The 19,946-nt window shown below is 38.5% G+C and overlaps 1 protein-coding gene and 1 non-coding gene across 8 annotated transcripts in view; both read left to right on the top strand.

Annotated features, from left to right (window-relative positions):
• The window catches only part of NIBAN1 (niban apoptosis regulator 1), a 194,580-nt gene that overhangs the window by 14,055 nt on the left and 160,579 nt on the right, over nucleotides 1-19,946 (top strand). The window lies entirely within an intron of this gene.
• On the top strand, nucleotides 11,128-11,234 carry LOC133069767 (U6 spliceosomal RNA). The gene has a single exon (XR_009695982.1). It is a non-coding gene; the product is annotated as a U6 spliceosomal RNA (small nuclear RNA).

Raw genomic sequence — 19,946 nt, 5'->3', positions numbered from 1 at the left:
TGTCCACATAGCTCCTTTCAGATAAAAAGGAGCATCAACTTGATAAGATTTGAACAGTGAGTTATTCACTTTATTTATAATTTTATTTTTATTTATTTGTTTATTTTTGATTGTGCTGGGTCCTCATTGCTTTGCAGACTTTTCTCTGGTTGTGGTGATAGGGCGCTACTCTCTAGTTGTGGTGCAAGGGCTTCTCATTGTGGTAGCTTCTCTTGTTGCAGAGGGCAGACTCTAGGACTCTTGGGCTTCAGTAGTTGAGGCACTGAGGCTCAGTAGTTATGGTGCCCAGGCTCTAGAGCATAGGCTCAGTGATCATGGCACACGGGCTTAGTTTCTCTTCAGCAAGTGGGATCTTCCTGGACCAGGGATCGAACCCATGTCTCCTTCACTGGCAGGTGGCTTCTACCACTGAGCCACCAAGGAAGCTCAACTTATTTACTTTAAAATGAGATTGAAGCATTTACTAAACCCTTGATTCCATAGCTTAATTCTAAATGATTTGACCATATTTTGAAGTGAATATTTTCAGTAGATGAGATTTTAAGTAGCTTAATCTAGAAAGTAAAATTTGTCTACGTGTTAGCAAACATAATAGGGAATTTATAAATAAGTGAAAGCAGGCATAGTAGGTCACTTTAACTTTAATAAAATGGTACCTTTAAACAACTTCTTCATTATGAAAGAAAATACATTTGGAAAATAAGACACTAAAGACTCATAAAGGAAGATTTTAAATTAGAAAAGCAAGCATGGTAACCTCCTGAGGATTTGCTGAGTCTGAGGCTGGATTCTCGGTAGATTTTGGATCTGATGACTGGCTGTGCTGTTTCTCATGTAAAATGGGGACAGCAGTAATGCTCAGTGAAATAAAAGGAGTTCAGGAATGAAGTTCATATAATTCTGGGATTTCCCAGTCCTACTGTTTTGATAATCAATTTGTTTTTACTATCAGAAACAGTATCAGGCTTTCCCAGGGTAAATAATTGGCTTTCAGACACTGCTGAATAATACCCATCTCACAATTTTTTCTGTAGACTAATTAATGTTTCAGAGTGTTTAAACACAATGCCTCTACAGAAGCAATGGCATTATAATTTGTTGGGACACTCTAGTATTGTAATTAGTACTAATTAGATTCTTTTCAACAGCTTGTGGAATGTTAAAATTGCTGCAACTAAGGTATTCTCCTTTATTTATTCATTATGAAAAAGTCAGACACGATGGTTTAAATAGGAGCCTTCAAGCAGTTATTCTCAAGATTCTGCATACATCCTTCCCCTCCAGCCAGGGGACGTCAATAGCAGGACACCTTTCTGGGAACTGTTATGGGGAAAGCAGTTCCAACAAGGGGCCAGGAGTCAGTTCACGCTGGCTGCAAGCACGAGTCTGGCCAATCCTAATTCAGAGTTCAGTGCCATTGTATTGGTAGTTGAAAATCAGCCATGGTAGTTTTTTTTTGAGACTCAGTTTACCAGCACATCATTGCCAGTGCCCGTCTCTTCAATGCGTGGAGTCTGTTTGCAGTTGTAACCGACTGGCATTGGCCTGAAGCCACATTTCAGCTGTACACTAGAGTGGGCTAATTGCTGAGTTCTCCTCACATATCAGTGACTTGACATGATAATGATTTATTTCTCACTCATTACACAATCCAATATGATTCAGTGTGGGATAGAGAAGGGAGTTAGGGGCATTCAAGGACCCAGACTCTCTCCCTTTAGTGCGTTGTGCCATGGACCCTTTTGGCAGTCTGTTGAAATTTGTGGGTCTCCTTCTCATAGTAACATTTTTAAATAAAAAAAAAATACATAGGCTTACAAAAGAAACCAATTTTATTGAAACACAGATATCAAAATATATTAAAAACCTGTGACATAATAATATATGTGCTTCTTTATTAATGCATTCAGTGATAAGGTCGCGTGGAGGGTCTGATAACTGCTGTCACATTGATGAAGTGCTATTGTACCATGTGCAGTTAATGAAATGTGCTGGGAAGAATGTGTGATCTCTGCTGAGGGGGAGGTCACAAGCTCTATTAAATTCTACTGTGGTTTGCCTACATTCATAATTGAAGGAAATGATGAATTCGAGTTGGAAGTTAATAGAAGTAAAGACATTATTTCCCCCCATTCCACTTTTGGACTCCCTGAATTCTATCCGAAGATCCCATAAAGATCCATAGACCCCAGATTAGGAGCGCCTGATCTAGTGACTCCTCTATTCTTATGACCACAGAGACCTTAACTGAACACACTGTATGTGTCTTCTGTAGATAAGAGAAAAGGGACAGTGTTGAATTAGGGGCAAACATTTTATTGACTGGGCCTGGAGGTGACTTACATCATTTCTGTCCAACCCTTGAATTTCCACATAACACAGCTTCCTTCTGTATCCTTCCATTTGGCAATTACCGTAAAAAGTCCTGTCACTTTGTTGATCATCTCTTCCCTAACATCTCAATATGTTGACCCTAACGTTTTAATGAATAGTTTTTCTACTTTAAATGTAATCTCGCTTTGAAGGTAAGCTATATCCTTAGGTAAGAAAAATTCAAGCCCTCTAAACTTGACTATTGACTACTTGAAATACCTCTAATCCAAATAAAGATATGATGCAAATATAAAATATGTATCAAGTGTTGAAGATTTAGTAGAAAAAGGAAAGAATGTAAAATATCTCATTAATATTACTTAATACCAGTTACACATTGAAGTGTAATGATATGATTTATGTAATGATATGTAATGTAGTGATATGAAGTGATATGATTTTGATCCTGTTGGATTAAATACATATGTAAATAAAACACATTAAGTACAAATAAAATAAAATTAATTCAATCTGTTTAAAAATTTTAATGTGCTTCTAGGAAACTTTAAATTATGTTTGAGGCTCATGTCTATGGCTCATGTAATTCTTTTAGGCACCTGCTCTTGAATAAAGACTGGTGGAAGATTCACAGAGCTGCAAGGGACCTTGGAGATAAACATCTAAACCAACTGCCGAATTGTGGTCTGAGAGACTGAGTTGCTCCTATTTGTATAGCTAGTAATGACAGATGTAGGACTGGAACTCAGGTCTACACACTGCTGGTACAGAGCTTTTTTCATCAAGTCCATCGTATTTCTATCAAACCAAACCCAACCCAAAATCTCTAAGCTTTAAGTTTCCAGTCCATACCAGAATACACTCTAATTCAGAGTTACACATAAAATCCTGAAAATGGCAAGTTTTTCCTTTGAATCTGATGTATTATTCAGCCTCAGGTTCAAACCTTAAGTACAACTTCCTCCTGCTAGTGAAGAATCGCAGACACAGGTAGGCAGACAGAATGGCTGGTGCGTGACGTCCTCCTTCAGGAACTCAGATAAAAGAGGCCGTGAGATCGTTCCTCCCCCTGTACTTCCCTCTCTTGAATGTTTAAGCTCATAAAGAAAGCCTGCACTCTTGTATCTTCTGGATTTTATCTTAAAGAAATGGAAACATGTGGGACCCTAATAGTTAACATGATCACCCCTTTCTCCCAGTCAGGAGGGAGCACAGTGGAGAGCAATTAAAAGAACTAAATGGTGGGCTTCATTTTCTTTTCTCCCATTTTTCTTCTTGGCTCCCGCTATGGACTCTAGAGACAAATTTAAGAGGATGTCTGGAATCTTTACTGACTTTTTCATTCCAGAATATTCCTTCCCATGGATTTTTTTCCCTCTTCCAACTCACTCTCCCTCTATGATGCACCAAGTTTCATAGGATCACATTTGGGCTATTGTGTATTTAAATAATATTTAAGATAAAAGGTTAGACAAAAAACCCTTATCTTAAATGGTGTATTGCCAATACATCATTTTTTCCTCTTTTAGGAATTTTAAATAATGTAAGTGCTTCTTTTTTTAAAATAAAAGATTTATTTTGGCTGCTCTGGGTCTTCATTACTGCGTGAACTTTCTCTAGCTGTGGTGTCCAGGCTTTTCATTGTGGTGGCTTCTCCTGCTGTGTAACATGGGCTATAAGCACAAGGTCTCAGTACCTGTGGCTTATGGGCTTAGTTGCTCTGTGGAGTGTGGGATCTTCCTGGACCAGGGATCAAACTCACGTCCCTGCATTAGCAGGTGGATTCATTACCATTGAACCACTGGGCAAGTCCTGTAAGTGCTTCTTGAAGCATATAATTTGTCGATGCAGTTGAAATAACATAGTTGCCTTACTCAACACTCTTTGGAAAGTGTTATATGTCACCTAGACTCTGGGATGTCCCATTTTCTCTGAAGTTACATTTTTCTGCATTTTCAGTAGTCTCTAGAATTCTAAGTTCCAGAAGAGCCATAAAGAATGCCGCCTCTTGACCCATGACAACTTTGTGACCCATTTACCAGCACGTCTCCTGTTTTGGCATTTCCTCTCTTCAGTATTGTTCTTTGGCACTTCCATGAGAAACACTTGAGGCATACCCTAACTACTTTGCTTATTTCAGATCATTACAATTATTGACATCAATGGATGTCTGAAAAAGAGAGCACAAACAGTGTCTCTTTATGGTTTTCATGAAAATATTTGATGTCTTGAGATCTGTTGAGGACTAAACTCATCACTTCTCTAAGGATATTTTTTTCAATTTTGCATTGTGAATTAAAAGAAATATGTATATATATTGCAAATGAGTGTAAGATGTTGCATTTGTAATAAAAAAAATTTCAAAATGGTATTTATGTATCTGTCCCATTTTCAGAAAAGTGGACAAAATAAAATGAATCTACAGAGCAGATAAATCCTTTTAAAACTTTCATCATACATGTTACCTCTGCAGCTTTCTTTTTTTTTTTTTTTTTATTAGTTGGAGGCTAATTACTTCACAACATTTCAGTGGGTTTTGTCATACATTGATATGAATCAGCCATAGATTTACACGTATTCCCCATCCCGATCCCCCCTCCCACTTCCCTCTCCACCCGATTCCTCTGGGTCTTCCCAGTGCACCAGGCCCGAGCACTTGTCTCATGCATCCCACCTGGGCTGGTGATCTGTTTCACCATAGATAGTATACATGCTTTTCTTTCAAAACATCCCACCTTCACCTTCTCCCACAGAGTTCAAAAGTCTGTTCTGTATTTCTGTGTCTCTTTTTCTGTTTTGCATATAGGGTTATCGTTACCATCTTTCTAAATTCCATATATATGTGTTAGTATGCTGTAATGTTCTTTATCTTTCTGGCTTACTTCACTCTGTATAAGGGGCTCCAGTTTCATCCATCTCTTTAGGACTGATTCAAATGAATTCTTTTTAACGGCTGAGTAATATTCCATGGTGTATATGTACCACAGCTTCCTTATCCATTCCTCTGCAGCTTTCTTGATTCAACAGAACATTGGCTGTGTAGGTTGACTGCTCAAGTTCAGGTACTGACCCATCACTCACTAGCTGTGCAAGCTTTTAAAGTTCTCTAACATTGCCAGGAGTCAGACACAACTGAGCATGCGCGCACACAACCTCCGCGGACCCTCATTTCTTCAGCTGTAAAATGGGGATCATAGTACTGCCTCAGACGGTGGTTGTAAGGATTTCCTGTGTTAATCCTTGTGAAGTACTTAACCTTGCTAGGGACTTGGACTCTCAACTGTCAGCTGTTCATTCATTTACAATAGTTTATCTTATTTATTCTAAAACCAAAGTAAAAGATTTTAGATAAATTGTACATTGTATAAAGTCCTTTCCCTTAAAATTCTTAGTCAGTTGGTTTGAACCAGAACTGAACTGATACACATTTTCTACTGTTCATGGAGTTGAGACTACAGCGTGCTCCAAACTCGGTAGAGAGCGTGAACTTTAGGGATAAGTGCATGACGCTCAGCACAGAAGAACTTGCTTAAGTGAGCCTGGTTCTAACACTTACATCTGACTTTGGCCTTGTCTTTAGGCCTCAGTTTTCTTAGTGAAACAAGTCATTTAATTGATTGTCTCTTTACAGAACCTTACTTAGGATGAACTGATAAAATGTCATGGGACAGACCTGTTTTTTATGGTGAGGCATTCATTACATATCTTTCCTTTCAGTCATCAAATCAATTGTACCCTGCTTCATGAGTTGAAATGAAAGAAACAAACTAAACTGCTCTTGAGGGGCTTTATTTATTTAATTAAATTTAAAAGAATATTTTTATTAATTAACTTTCTGACTTTTTAATATATTGTTTTGTCTGTATACTTTTCCTGAGTACTTACATAAAGTGAAATGCACAGATTTTAAGGGTGTAGCGTGATGAATTTTTACTTAGACATCTATGTAAACATAACTCATCAAAATGGGCATTTCCAGCATCTCAGAAAGAATACCCTGTTATATGCAATGCCTTTAAATCTCTAAGATTATTACTGTTCTGAGAATAATAAACTCAGAATCATGTTGGCTAGCTTCTCTAATTCATGTAATCAATAGTGGAGTCTTACAGACTCTTCTCAGATAAAAGTCTGATAAATATCTAATAAATAGAAGAGTCTGATAAAAATATCTCTTCTTTTCCATTCTCTCTGCCATCCTCCTAATTCAGAGCCTTATTATCTCATACCTAGAACACTTTCACAGACTTTCCTCCCCCTTGAGGGACTTTATCATGGAAGTATTGGTGGAAAAATAAACTGAACAAATAGTAAGATGGCATGTGATAGTGAGTATTGTTAAGAAATATAAGAGCAGAAAAGAGGAGAGTGTGATGAGGGCTGCTACTTCAGATAAGGGATTAGGGGAGCCCTCTATGACATTTAAATGAAGTGCTAGAGTGGGATACAGGAAGGTCTGGGGGCAGGTATATCCTGGGCAGGCGGAGGAGCAAGTTCCAAAGCTCTGAATTTGGAAAGGAGCTTATCCTGTATTAGGAACAGCAGGAAAGCCAGTGTGGTTAGAGAGGAATGAGCAATGGAAGATGGGGGCAGAGAGGTAGGGAGGGCCATATCACAGAGGGACTTAAAGGCTCTGGTAAGGATTTGGGCTTTTACTCTGAAAGAAAAGAGAAACCATGGGGAGTTTTGAGCAGAAGAATGAAATAACCTGATTTCTCTGACTGCTGTGTAGAGAACAGATTGTAAGAGGGAAATGGGAGAAAGCTGGAGATTACGTGGGAGGCTAGATCTGTGATTCAGGTCAGGGAAGCCTTGGACTAGGGGGTAGCTGGAGGTAATAAGAAGTGGTTGAATTATAAATACTGAAGGTAGAGCTGCCAGGATTTGCTGATCAGGTCTACGGAATAAGAGGGAAGAAAAGTGGCTTCAAGGACAACTCCAAGTATTCCGACCTGAGCAACATAGAGAATGGAGTTGCAACTTACTGAAACAGAAGATTGGGGAAGACACATTTTGAGAGTGAAGGGTTAATTTTTAGGCATGATAAGTTTGAGATCCAAGTGGAGCTATCAGACAATGGACATCTCCTCTAATAATAATTGCTGTTTGTTAATTTTTAAATTTTTATTGGAGTATAGTGGATTTATAGTGTGTGTCAGTTTTAGGTGTACAACAAAGTGAATCAGTTATATATACATATATATACACACACACACATATATACATATGTGAAAGTGAAAGTCACTCAGTCGTGTCCGACTCTGTTAGTTAGTTAGACTCTACAGTCTAACTCTACAGTGTCCGACTCTACAGTTAGTTCATGGAATTCTCCAAGCCAGAATACTGAAGTGGGTAGCCTTTCCCTTCTCCAGGGTATCTTCCCAACCCATAGATCAAACCCAGGTCTCCCGCAATGCAGGCAGATTCTTTACCAGCTGAGCCACAAGGGAAGCCCAAGAATACTTAAGTGAGTAGCCTGTGCCTTCTCCAGCAGATCTTCCCGACCCAAGAATCGAATCAGGATCTCCTACATTGCAGGCAGATTCTTTACCAACTGAGCTATCAGGGAAGCCCATGTATATATCTCCACTCTATTTTAGCTTCTTTTTCCATATATGTCATTACAGAATATTGACTAGTGTTCCCTGTGCTATACACTTGGTCCGTATTAGGTATCCATTTTATATATGATAATGTATATATGTTAATCCCAATCTCCTAATTTATTCCTCCCTGTCCCTTATCCCCATGGTAACCATAAGTTTGTTTTCTACATCTGTGACTCTATTTCTGTTTTGTAAACCTTTAATTATCTGATAGGCTGTGTGTTAAGAACCTTCGCAAGTTATCTCATTTAAATCCTCACAACAACGTTTTGAGATAGGTACTATTATCATGCTTGTTGCAGATGGTAAGACTGAGACTCAGGGAGATGATGTCTGTGGTTATGGCCACATGTATATTAAGTAGTGGATGGTATTCCCTCTGAAATCAAGGCCCTGCTCTTAACACTGTCACTGTATTGCCATGTGAGGAAGAGGCTGGGCTTCATAGTAACCTAGCTGAGTTCCATCAGTTGCTTGATCTTCTTATTGTCTTAATTTTCATGGATACGTTGAAGATTGTTGAATTCTGGTCGGAAATATTGTTTATTATTTAGGAGCAGAAAGATGCTGATGATATGTATTTGCAAAGTATTTTACCTCTGAGGATTACAAATAATTCTTAGTGCCAAATACTATAATTTCAGGAGAGCAGTGAGAACTGTCACCTAATGCAATTATTGTTTTTAAAGGAAATAAGCTTGGATGCTGATCTATGTCCATTGTTGTCCTCTTTTACAGCTGAACTAGGAATTTGGCCATGAATTTTCCTTTATGGCAAATCCTAATCTGAAAGCAGCTTCTTATTTGTGATGCTACGGAGCAAGTGAAGTTTTTCCATCTATATATCATGATAGCCTTTAGATGAACAAGCAGAAGTATAATCATGATGTTCTCATTTGCGTAAGCATCTCCCTGACAGGTCATCAGATATCTTTATTGTTCTCGGGTACATTTCATGGACTGCTGAAGGCATGCATAATCATCTCTAGTAATTCATCTTCTTACCTAGTTTAATGGTCCCTAGTATATATCGGGAGAATGATGGAGTGAAAAGTCAGTGTGTCCACGGCCTGCCTTCTTAAGGATGTGGAGTAAATTATAGTGGGGAATAAATTACATTAGCTCTTTCTCATTATTCAGTTATCTTTTGCAAATTTCATCTTATTAGGCTAAACAATGCTAGATGACCTTAAAAAAATTGTGTACTTTTTCACCAACAGGCTCAGATTCCTTGTTCAGCATCAAGCTAACTGATGGTCAATCATGAGACCATCAACTTTAAATCAGGGAAGACTCCTCTGCACTCACGATAGATCTAATACACTCCCTTGAGTTGGGGGTGAGGTTCCTTACCTTTATAACCTGATGGCTCAGCTGGTAAAGAATCCACCTGTAATGTGGGAGACCTGGGTTCAATCCCTGGGTTGGGAAGATCCCTTGGAGAAGGGAAAAGCTACCCACTCCAGTATTCATGGAGAATTCCATGGGGTCGCAAAGAGTTGGACACGACTGAGCGACTTTCACTTCACTTTAAGCACCGTGTATACCTAAGAATCTCTTGAAAAAAATTCCATAGGCATATTTAATAGTGATTATTATATTTGCCAATTCTTAGTTCTAAGGATATGTTCTTCCTGCTACATATTCTTGAATATCTTGATTGTGCTTATCCAGGAGTAGATTGAATAATCAAATAATCTGAGAGCTCTTTTCCCATCCCCATTATTTTTCTCCTTCACCATTATTTGAGGGTATCACTGTAAATGTCCCATAGTTTAAGCAGATTTTTGTAAAGGAATGAACACTGCCTGCTTACCCCTTTGAAAGGGCATTAAACGTCATCTTATGTTTGAACGCCCTTATAAGACCGTGAGCGGCCTTTCAACACTTCCAGTAACAGGAACCTCATTATCTCGTAAGGCCGGTCTATCCATATTTGGATTATGATTTTGTTAGTGAATTCTGCCGGAACTGGATTATTCTGTTTCCACCCCTGCCTCTCAGCTGACACTGAGCTCCTCCTTTGCCCGGCACCAGCCAGTTCTCCCTGGCCTTTGGTCCTTGGTTGCACTCAGGCTCCCATGTGTATAAGGGATATATTCTACAGCACAGAGAAATATACTCATTATTTGGTAATAACTTTAATAATTTTATTTATTTATTTTTGGCTGTGCTGAGTCTTTGTTGCTGTGTGGGCTTTCTCTAGTTGCAGCGAGCGGGGTGACTCTTCGTTTGTGTGCGTGGGTTTTTCACTGCAGTGGCTTCTCTTGTTGCGGAGCTCGGACAGGCTCTAGGGCGTGTGGCTTCAGTAGTCACGGCTCCTGGGCTCTAGAGCACAGGCTCTGTAACTGTAGCTCGTGGGCTTAGTTGATCTGAGACATGCGGGATCTTCCTGAACCAGGGTTCGAACCCGTGTCTCCGGCATCAGCAGGCGAGTTCTTTACCTCTGAGCAACCAGGGAAGCTGTATTTTGTAATAATTTTAAATGGAGTATAATCCTTAAAAATATTGAATCATTATGTTGTACACCTGAAACTAATATAATATTGTAAATCAACTATATTTCAATAAGAAATATACCTCTTTTATTTTGATATAGTATATATAACACAATATTTATCATTTTAGTCATTTTTAAGTATACAATTGAGTGGCATTATATACTCACAATGTTGTGTAACTATCACCCCTATCTATAGTATATACCCCAAACTTTGTCATCATCCCCAATGTAAACTCTGTGCCCATTAAATAATAACCTTTATTCTAATTCCTGTCTATGAACTTGCCTATTCTAGGCACCTCTCTGAAGTGGAATCATGCAGTATTTGTCCTTCTGTATCTAAAGCCAGACCTCTTTTTACTACAGCACTTAACTTCACAGCATCATTTACCATTAGTAATGCCTTTTGTCTGTAAAATTTTTCTTAAGCTCATTTAACTGCAAGAGCTGCCACATTTTTACAAAGATCTCAAAAGTTTTGACTGCATGTTAGTTACTCCAATAGAAAGCAGAGCAGGAGAAACAATACATTTCTTTGTCTTGGACTCTAAATTCATCTTTAGGCAATTTCTCCTTCCTGTTTTACCAGATTCCCTTTTTTGAAAATATAAAGAATGGAGAGAATGTGTCCCCCTCCTCCATAGTAGTCGTTCTAGTTTTGATCCTGCTTTTTAAAAAAAGTGCCTCGTGCTCGCTTCGGCAGCACATATACTAAAATTGGAACGATACAGAGAAGATTAGCATGGCCCCTGCGCAAGGATGACACGCAAATTCGTGAAGCGTTCCATATTTTTAGATGAATGGATAAGGAAGCTGTGGTACATATACACCATGGAATATTACTCAGCCATTAAAAAGAATTCATTTGAACCAGTCCTAATGAGATGGATGAAGCTGGAGCCCCTTATACAGAGTGAAGTAAGCCAGAAAGATAAAGAACATTACAGCATACTGACACATGTATATGGAATTTAGAAAGGTGATAACGATAACCCTATATGCAGAACAGAAAAAGAGACACAGAAATACAGAACAGACTTTTGAACTTTGTGGGAGAATGTGAGGGTGGGATATTTCAAAAGAACAGCATGTATGCTATCTATGGTGAAACAGATCACCAGCCCAGGTGGGATGCACGAGACAAGTGCTCCGGCCTGGTGCACTGGGAAGACCCAGAGGAATCGGGTGGAGAGGGAGGTGGGAGGGGGGATCGGGATTGGGAATACATGTAAATCCATGGCTGATTCATATCAATGTATGACAAAACCCACTGGAAAAAAAAAAATAATAATAATAAAAAAAATAAATAAATAAAGTGCCTCTATTATTTCCCCAATAAATTTGATAGTTGCTTCTATTTTGAAACAGATGCTATTTATTTATTGCTGTTGGTGTTCAGTCGCTAAGTCATGTCCAATTCTTCATGACTCTATGGATGCAAAGGGTCCTGTAGCACTCCAGGCTCCTTTGTCCTCCACTGTCTCCTGGAGTTTGCTCAAATTTGACATTTATTTATTGCTATTTATTTTTTAATTGTGAAATTTCAAACCATCCCATTAATATTGACTCTTCTCTTCCCTGGTTTTAAAATTAAGCTCAAAGTCTTGTAGATTGCAAAATCTGCGTTCATTCTTCCTCTTTTCTTTGTTTGAGAATCAGATCTACATTGATCCATTCAACTCTTTCAGCACCTCTATTGGTCAGCAGCAGTTTAGCAATCTTAATTGTGAATTTTCTCAGTACACTGGATTGTGGCTATTTTACAGTATTCCACTTCTCATTTGAAATATCTTTACCAATCTTGGACTTTCTTTTTCTCTTACCATATTTAGTCTACTATTTTAAGTCCAGAAATTCTTCTGGGAAGAGAAGACGAGGACAAAAATAATAGTGGAGCAGTTGTTTCTCTTTATTATTCCAGCAACAACATGTCCTTGGTGCCGAACATCTGGCTTATCTCTTCCTGATTGTTATTCCTCTTGTTTCTAACATAACTAAAAGGACCCTTTTTGTTGTTCTTATAAATTATAGGTCTCAATCTGTCTATGTTTCATCCTAACTTGTCAAAATCAGAGGTCTTTACAGAACTATATAGGAACTCCTATCATTTCTCACTTGGAATCACAGTCTGTGATGTGTAGACAGAATTACAGACTGCATGGACTGGAAGATGCTACTAAGCCCTCTTTCAGAGTCTCTTGCCGTAGCATCTTGGTTCTGTTTCTTTTGAGTCTTTTGAAGTCTGCCTTCCTGAAGGTTGGTTTTTATCATCATATTTTCAACCACCTACTACCTGGCTATCAAAAGGGTCAGGACAGGAGCTTTTATCTGTTGCTGTTGGAATGGAATTGGACTATTAATCAAAAAGACAGTTAAAATAGAAAATCTAAAAAGATACATGTAATTTGAATATTGTATTTTAACTTAAAATATATTAATGAAACAAATATATTCATCCATCAATCTTTGATGTAGGACAAAGGGTTTTTTGGTACCATCTATAATTCTGTGTCATTTACAATTTTTGTAATTTTCAGTTTTGATTTTTTTTGAATTGGGCTAAATCTTGTAAAGAAATATTGCAAAATCTATCTAGGTCCATTTTTTGGTATGGTTTTTAAGTTTTCAAACAAGGTTTACTGTTGAATTGCTTTAACTTAATTTAACAACAATTCTCTTTAGATTCTATCAAAATTTACCAGAACATTTAACTTTATTAACAACTCTTTCTTTTTGTACCAATATGTAGTCAGTTTGTATACTATTTAATTTATTTGTCCACAGTATCCAGTACAACTGGCATGAATAGGTTTGGACGGAAATACAACAGATATTTTATAAGTACACAGCTTGGCAGAAGGGGAGGTACTAGGGGGTAGTCTGTCAAACCTGAGCCTTGAGACTCTTTATGTCAGCAAGTGTGTTTTACAAAGATAGTGAAAAGTCTTAGGTGAATAAAGGATGGTTAAGAGGGCTTTATCATGTGCTACAGTGGCATCACAGCTTTCACCCAAGGCTCATTATTTTACTTCACTAGCTGATATCTTGGTCGTTTAGAATTAGATTCAAGTAGCTTCCCAGGTGGCTCAGTGGTAAAGAATCTGCCTGCAATGCAGGAGCCACAGGAGATGTGGGTTTGATCCCTGGGTCAGGAAGATCCCCTGGAGAAGGGCATGGCAATCCACTCCAGTATTCTTGCCTGGAAAATCCCACGGACAGAAGGGCATGGTGGGCTACAGTCCATGGGGTCACAAAGAGTTGGACATGCCTGAAGGGACTAAGCACGCATAGCCATGTCCCTGGTTACTGCTTCTCTTTATAGAAAAATTAAGTTACTACCCAGTACAGGCAGCAACTTGTCAGACATTCTGTTTCCAGTTTAGAGTCATCAGTCAAATATTTGGGAAGCTGAAGTTTCCCATCACAACTGTTTTGTGCCAGCATTGTAAACTAAATTAGGAACATATCATCCATTTCTTCCAGTTGGCCAGATAATCTGTTAATATGAATTTCATCAGCAAGATGATATCTTTTCCTCTCATTTAACCCTCATTCAAATGCTTGTTCATTACCCTTACCACCTAGATTGATGAATTTTCACACAGATAAGTGATATTTCTTTGGCTCCCTTCCTTGCAAATATTTCCTTGAAATGCTACCAACTCCCAGTAATTATTATGAGGTTGTATTTACCATCTTATTTTTCAACTGTCAAGCTCTGTACTGATCCTTTATGAGACCCTTTACAGTGTTATTTTGTTAGTTTTTCCCAATTAATTTCCTATAGGAGTCTCATGGCTCCTCCTGAACTATTCTTCATTTTCCCATGACATGACTACAGACCTTTCTGGTAACTGATTTTATGATTTTGCATGAATATTGCTTTCTTCTTTCTTTCATATTCAATTTAAAGGCCACCTAATAGTCTCCAAGACTTTCTTCCTTGTCCTTATGAAGTGTACGCCAACCCTACCCAAAGATCATCATGGTACTACATGAAGTCATCAAACAGAAAATGACATATTGTTTGCCAGTAATCTCTTCCTAGTAAGTTCACTTCCTCAATGTTCCCACTTTTCCAAAGTCCTAACCATTGAGAGGAAGGGATCTGAGAATCCCACCTGTGCTTCTGTGTCTTTTAGTCTCCAGCCTGGGACGTCTTAGATGCTAATGATGCTCCTTCTGTCTTCTAGCTTTCATTCCCATGAAGATCCAAGGACTGAATCCCTGATTAGTGGGGTTTAGCATGTTTCAGTAGACTACCATATTACAGAACTACTCACCAGAAAGATGGACAGCAAGCAAGACTGCCGATGTCTTACCTGCACAGCCCTTAATACCCCCGGCAAGGAGTGGTGACCATCACTCACCCTTTCCTCCCAGGTTTCTATACTGTAGTGCTGCTTGGGTATCTTCTAGATGCGACTCCTTGATTCTTCATGTACATAAAGAAAAAAATAAGCAGTGTCTGTAGAAATAATTATATAGAGGTTGCTGTACAATGTGGCAGACGTAAATGTAGTATATGATTTTTCCATATTTCTTTTTGGAATTTCATCCTACACTCTCTACCTCTCTTTTTTTGTGATAAATTTCAAATCTTGAGCTTTCTTTATTACATTTAGGTATAATCTTCCACAGTGAACTATACTCTTGTATCAGCCACAGTGCTTAATATAGTGTGCTAGATGATTCTGCACTTAATCAAGATTTTTTAAGTTAATTAATTCATAAAGATCCCATTAATTATATGAGCAAAGATTTTGGAATCCACATTTGAACAGTAATTAGCAGTTGGTAGGTTGTTTGATTTAACTTGCTATGTTGCATTTCCTTAGCAGGTTGCAGATATTCAAGTCTCAAGATATATGGTCAACTCTAAACAGTATGGATGATTTTTTTTTTTCTGTGTAATTCACATTAACATTTGCTAACTTCATTAATAAACTTCAACTACAGCCTCTCTGTTTCTATTAAGAAAATGGAAATTTCTCTCTAAGAAATGGTGTTGATGCATCTGGTATATTAAAGTTGCAGTGATTAGGTGCTTATATTATTCTAGAGAGTCACCATTTAAAAATTGAATATCAGTGCAGTTCAGTCGCTCAGTCGTGTCCAACTCTTTGCGACTCCACGGCCTGCAGCACCCTGGGCTTCCCTGTCCATCAGCAACTCCCAGAACTTGCTCAAACTCATGTCCATCAAGTTGGAGATACCATCCAACCATCTCATACTCTGTCGTCCCCTTCTCCTCCCTTCAATTTAAATTTGAAGACTTAAAATTGAATTTAAGTCTGAACTAAAATATTAATAAAATTTAGATGTAATCTCCTCTTTTCCTTTACTCTTTCAGGACAAGACCATTATTTTTGCATTTGCTGGCCAAGGCAGACTTCCTATAAAACTCATTCTGATCTAATTTTGTAACTGAGACTATTCATCTTGCTAGCTTCAGAAGGATTCGTCTCAGACATCTAAATCAAAATGCCTTGACTTGAAGCCAGGGAATTTGGAGATTCAGGATTTTGTGTCCATATACCTTTATTCTGGTATCCAAAACTTACGGCATTCTGTTAAAGGGGCCTATGACCCCCAAAGCATAACCATTTTTCTAGACATATTAGATGACCACAGAAAGTATCACTTTCTCTCTGAAAGAAGTAAAAGAGCTCACATTCTCATTGATGTTCTCATCTTCACATGTTTCTTTTTCCTATTTGGGTTGAGGCTTTTTCTAAAACGTCACTGATTTTCAAGCCCCATGGAGGTGCCTTTCTCATGTTTGATGTGACAAATCAGAAGGTCTGGTTGTTTCCTTAGTGCATAGAGTTGCAACGTTGGACTGTGAGAGTTGGCTCCCAACACTCGTTGCCTTGGTGCTACATGTGGACAGCTGGTTAGCCATGTCAGTGGACAGCGTCCAGGAGAAACATGATTCCATTTAAAATGGCATTTTTAAACATACTTTTACTCCACATATGTATGAGATTAACGCTTTCCCAAGAGGGGAGGGAGGCCCAAGGAGGGGGATATATGTATAATTATGGTTGACTCTCGTTGTTGTAGGACTTCCCTAGTGGCTCAGATGGTAAAGCGTCTGCCTACAATGAGGGAGACCCAGGTTCGATCCCTGAGTCAGGAAGATCCCCTGGAGAAGGAAATGGCAACCCACTCCAGTACTCTTGCCAGGAGAATCCCATGGATGGAGGAGCCTGGTGGGCTACAGTCCATGGGGTCGCAAAGAGTTGGACACGACTGAGCGACTTCACTTCACTTCACTTCTTCTTCTCATTGTTGTATGGCAGAAAGTAACACAACATTGCAAAGTGATCATCCTCCAATTAAAAAAAAATTTACCCATAATTTGTAAAGATTTTAAGGCTTCTGTCTCTTTCATTTGTCTTTTTCCTGCTGTGCTACAGATTTTCTCTAAAGCTAAGTGTTGTATTTTATAACCTGCAAAATGCATCTCCTTTTTAAAGCTGAATACAGCCAAATGGACTTTATTTTTATTTTTTCAAATGGACGTTTAAGCATAACTTTCATGCACACAGGAAGTGGAAAAAGACAGTGATTACTGTGTTCTATTTCTGATAGTTTACTATTTCATTTCTTGGCATACACAGCTTTCGTGATGACCTCCATCGCCTCCCTGAGAAATTATTCTACAGATCAATAATTTTTGTGTATTTGACTCAGTGACAACTCAGGGACCTCAGGGAACTTGAAATTGTACTACTTAATTTGTTTTTGTGAACTTCAGGTTCTGTTTTGTACTACGCATTGTCTTCTTGTAGTTTTCGTAATTGGCCTGTGAACTGTGGGAAGTTGAGTCAAGATTGGTCCTCTATTTTAACATCATTATCTCTCAGCTGTCTCTGTATCCTTCCGTATTAAAAAATTTAAGTTAAAAACTTCCCATTTCTCCTGAGAACTGTGAACATCATTCTTAAAGAAAACTCCCATGCTCTCTGTACTTCCCTGTTCAAGCAGCTGATACTTTAATTACAGATGTGGCTATCATCACATACACTAGTGTAAATCTTTCTAGGTCCTAGAGACACAATTCATGGAGGAACTAATATATTTACACAGCCTCTTTCTTAAAGAGAATTGGGAAGACCTGAATTAGGTGTGAAGAGGTCAGAGAGCTACAAAATGAATGGTTGAAGATTTGCTACAAAATTAGGGCAAGTATAGTCTCCTCCATCTCCCAGCAGCAGACCTGAAGCCAAATTATAGATGCCTCTCTGAGAATGTTGCAAGAACATGACAATAGACACAAATTGATGATATTTGGCCTGGGACATAGGGAAGCACTTCTAATTGGTTTTTAGTAACTACAATAAAGTAACTGCTATTGTAAAGTATATGTGTTATATCCCCACCCCCATATGAATTCAGGAGGTCCATGGACTCTCTCCCAGATTCTTTAAATATAAGTGTTGACATTTTAGATGTTTAACTTTCCTAATCTAGAACAAGACTTGTTGGCATTGAGAGGGAAAGGAATGCCAAAAAGCTTCAGTTGGTTTTAGTTTACTTGCCTTGATTTCTTCTCTTCTTTAAATACTCCTTTTTCTTTTCCCTCCTTCTGTTTGCCAAATCCCAGAGTAGCTTGAGTATTGTTGTAAGTGATGTCCAGAGTCAATAAAATGTTTACCACATTTTCCATAATGTGAACCAGGAAATAAATAATTGGAACACAGAAAGGGTAGACTGAAGAAGGTGCCTTTTCTGTTGTAGGAGATGTAGGAAGTAACCCACTCGACCCATCTCAAGCAGAGGGAGTGACAAAATGTTGATGATTTCACTGTATTTTCCATTGAAATAGAGCCTTCTCACATTTTTGCAAAGATGATTTATTTTGTCTATTAACTGAGAATGCAGAATGTCCTTGAGCATTTTTACTCATAGAACTAACAAGGACAAGTTAAAAAAAAATTATTGTACAAGTATTTTGCTTAACTTTCTTGCCAAATGCCTGCTGCAATAGTAAGTTAATATGATCCTTGTTACTGTCACAGGGCCTTCAGACAATAGTAGTCCTCTTGTCACTTCAGTCATGTACGACTCTTTGTGACCCCATGGACTGTAGCCCGCCAGGTTCCTCTCTCCATGGGATTCTCCAGGCAAGAATACTGGAGTGGGTTGCCATGCCCTCCTCAGTTCTCTTGCTAGCCCACTACTAAAATAAACTAGAGTATACCAAATTTATATTAATTAGGATCCTGTATAGCTTTCACTGTGCTTTCATCAGAAAACCATTTTAAAACAATACATTATAAATTGTTTTTTCCCCATATTCTTAAGCTGCTTGGTGCTGGTTAGTAGCGTGGGGGTTCTGTGGTATTATGTGACTTGAGGAACTTTCAAAGTTCCAAGTCACTGCCGAGTCTGAAAAGGTAAATTTGGAAAAATGTATTCACTACAATGCTTCCTTCCTACTATTCACAATTGCTGATTTCTTCAAAACCAGGTGTTCTGCAGTGGATGGGGGCATTCTTGTTTCATCTCTGAGGTCCAGCCACAGTTCTGTTGGGCCAGCACCAAGAAGAGCTGTTCTAGTAATCCAGGGTCTTTGGCTTCTGGGATCTGTGTCATAATGGTCTCTGAATGGCCACTTAGCCACACTGTCCTTTTTCAGGGCAAGGGGAGTCTTCTTTTCATCCCAGGTTACCTAGGACCTGACCTTCTCATCCATTTTCTCTTCCTTTCTACCTGGAGCCTTTGCCTCCGCACTGGTTTCTTTTTGTCTTGGAAATGATGAAAGGCCTTCCTATGTCTCACATACTGATATCGCCATCTTTACCCTCACCACCCAGAACTCCTTCCTTTGACCTTTTGAGCTGTTATATCTTGAGCTGCCACCCCGTTTCTCTGTTTTCCTTCACCATCCACCGTTTTGTTCAAGTGTAGGATTTTGTATTTATTACTTTCTTATTCACCCTAAGGTTTCACCCCTAATTCTTTCAGTTGCCAAATGTCTGCTGCAATAGTAAGTTGATACGATCTTATTCACCCTATATTCCTCTCCCCACCTTCACTTGTCTACTGAAACCACTACTTTCATGTTATCAGTGACCTCTATTCATGAAATCCATTTTTTTTTTGGTCTTCCTTTTCTTGTTCTCCACTGTTGAGATGATTGTTTTCGTATGAATCTCTCTTTCTCCTTGGTTTCCATGGACAAGGCTGTCCTATGGTTTTCTTCTCTCCCTAGCCAGTTCCCATCTTGCACCATCCTTGTTTTTTCTTTCTTCTCCAAGTTGGAAAATATGAGGTTATTCCAGGCTCTATTGTGTCTTTTTCTGTTCTTTGTTGTCTTCTACCTCTTGATATCACTCTGTGTACCTAACTCTTAAATCTACACATCCATGTAGTTGATTTTCTTCTGAGTGCTAATCTGAATCACCAGCAGCTTACTTGATATTTTCTCCTAAAGATCATCATGAGACACTCCCACAATCAGATAACAGCCACAGAAAATTTTAATTTATTTAGCA

This window comes from Dama dama, chromosome 14 (assembly GCF_033118175.1).
Source record: "Dama dama isolate Ldn47 chromosome 14, ASM3311817v1, whole genome shotgun sequence".
Lineage (NCBI taxonomy): Eukaryota > Metazoa > Chordata > Mammalia > Artiodactyla > Cervidae > Dama > Dama dama.
The sequence above is the reverse complement of the archived record's forward strand: the minus strand, read 5'-3'. Positions and strand labels throughout refer to the sequence as shown.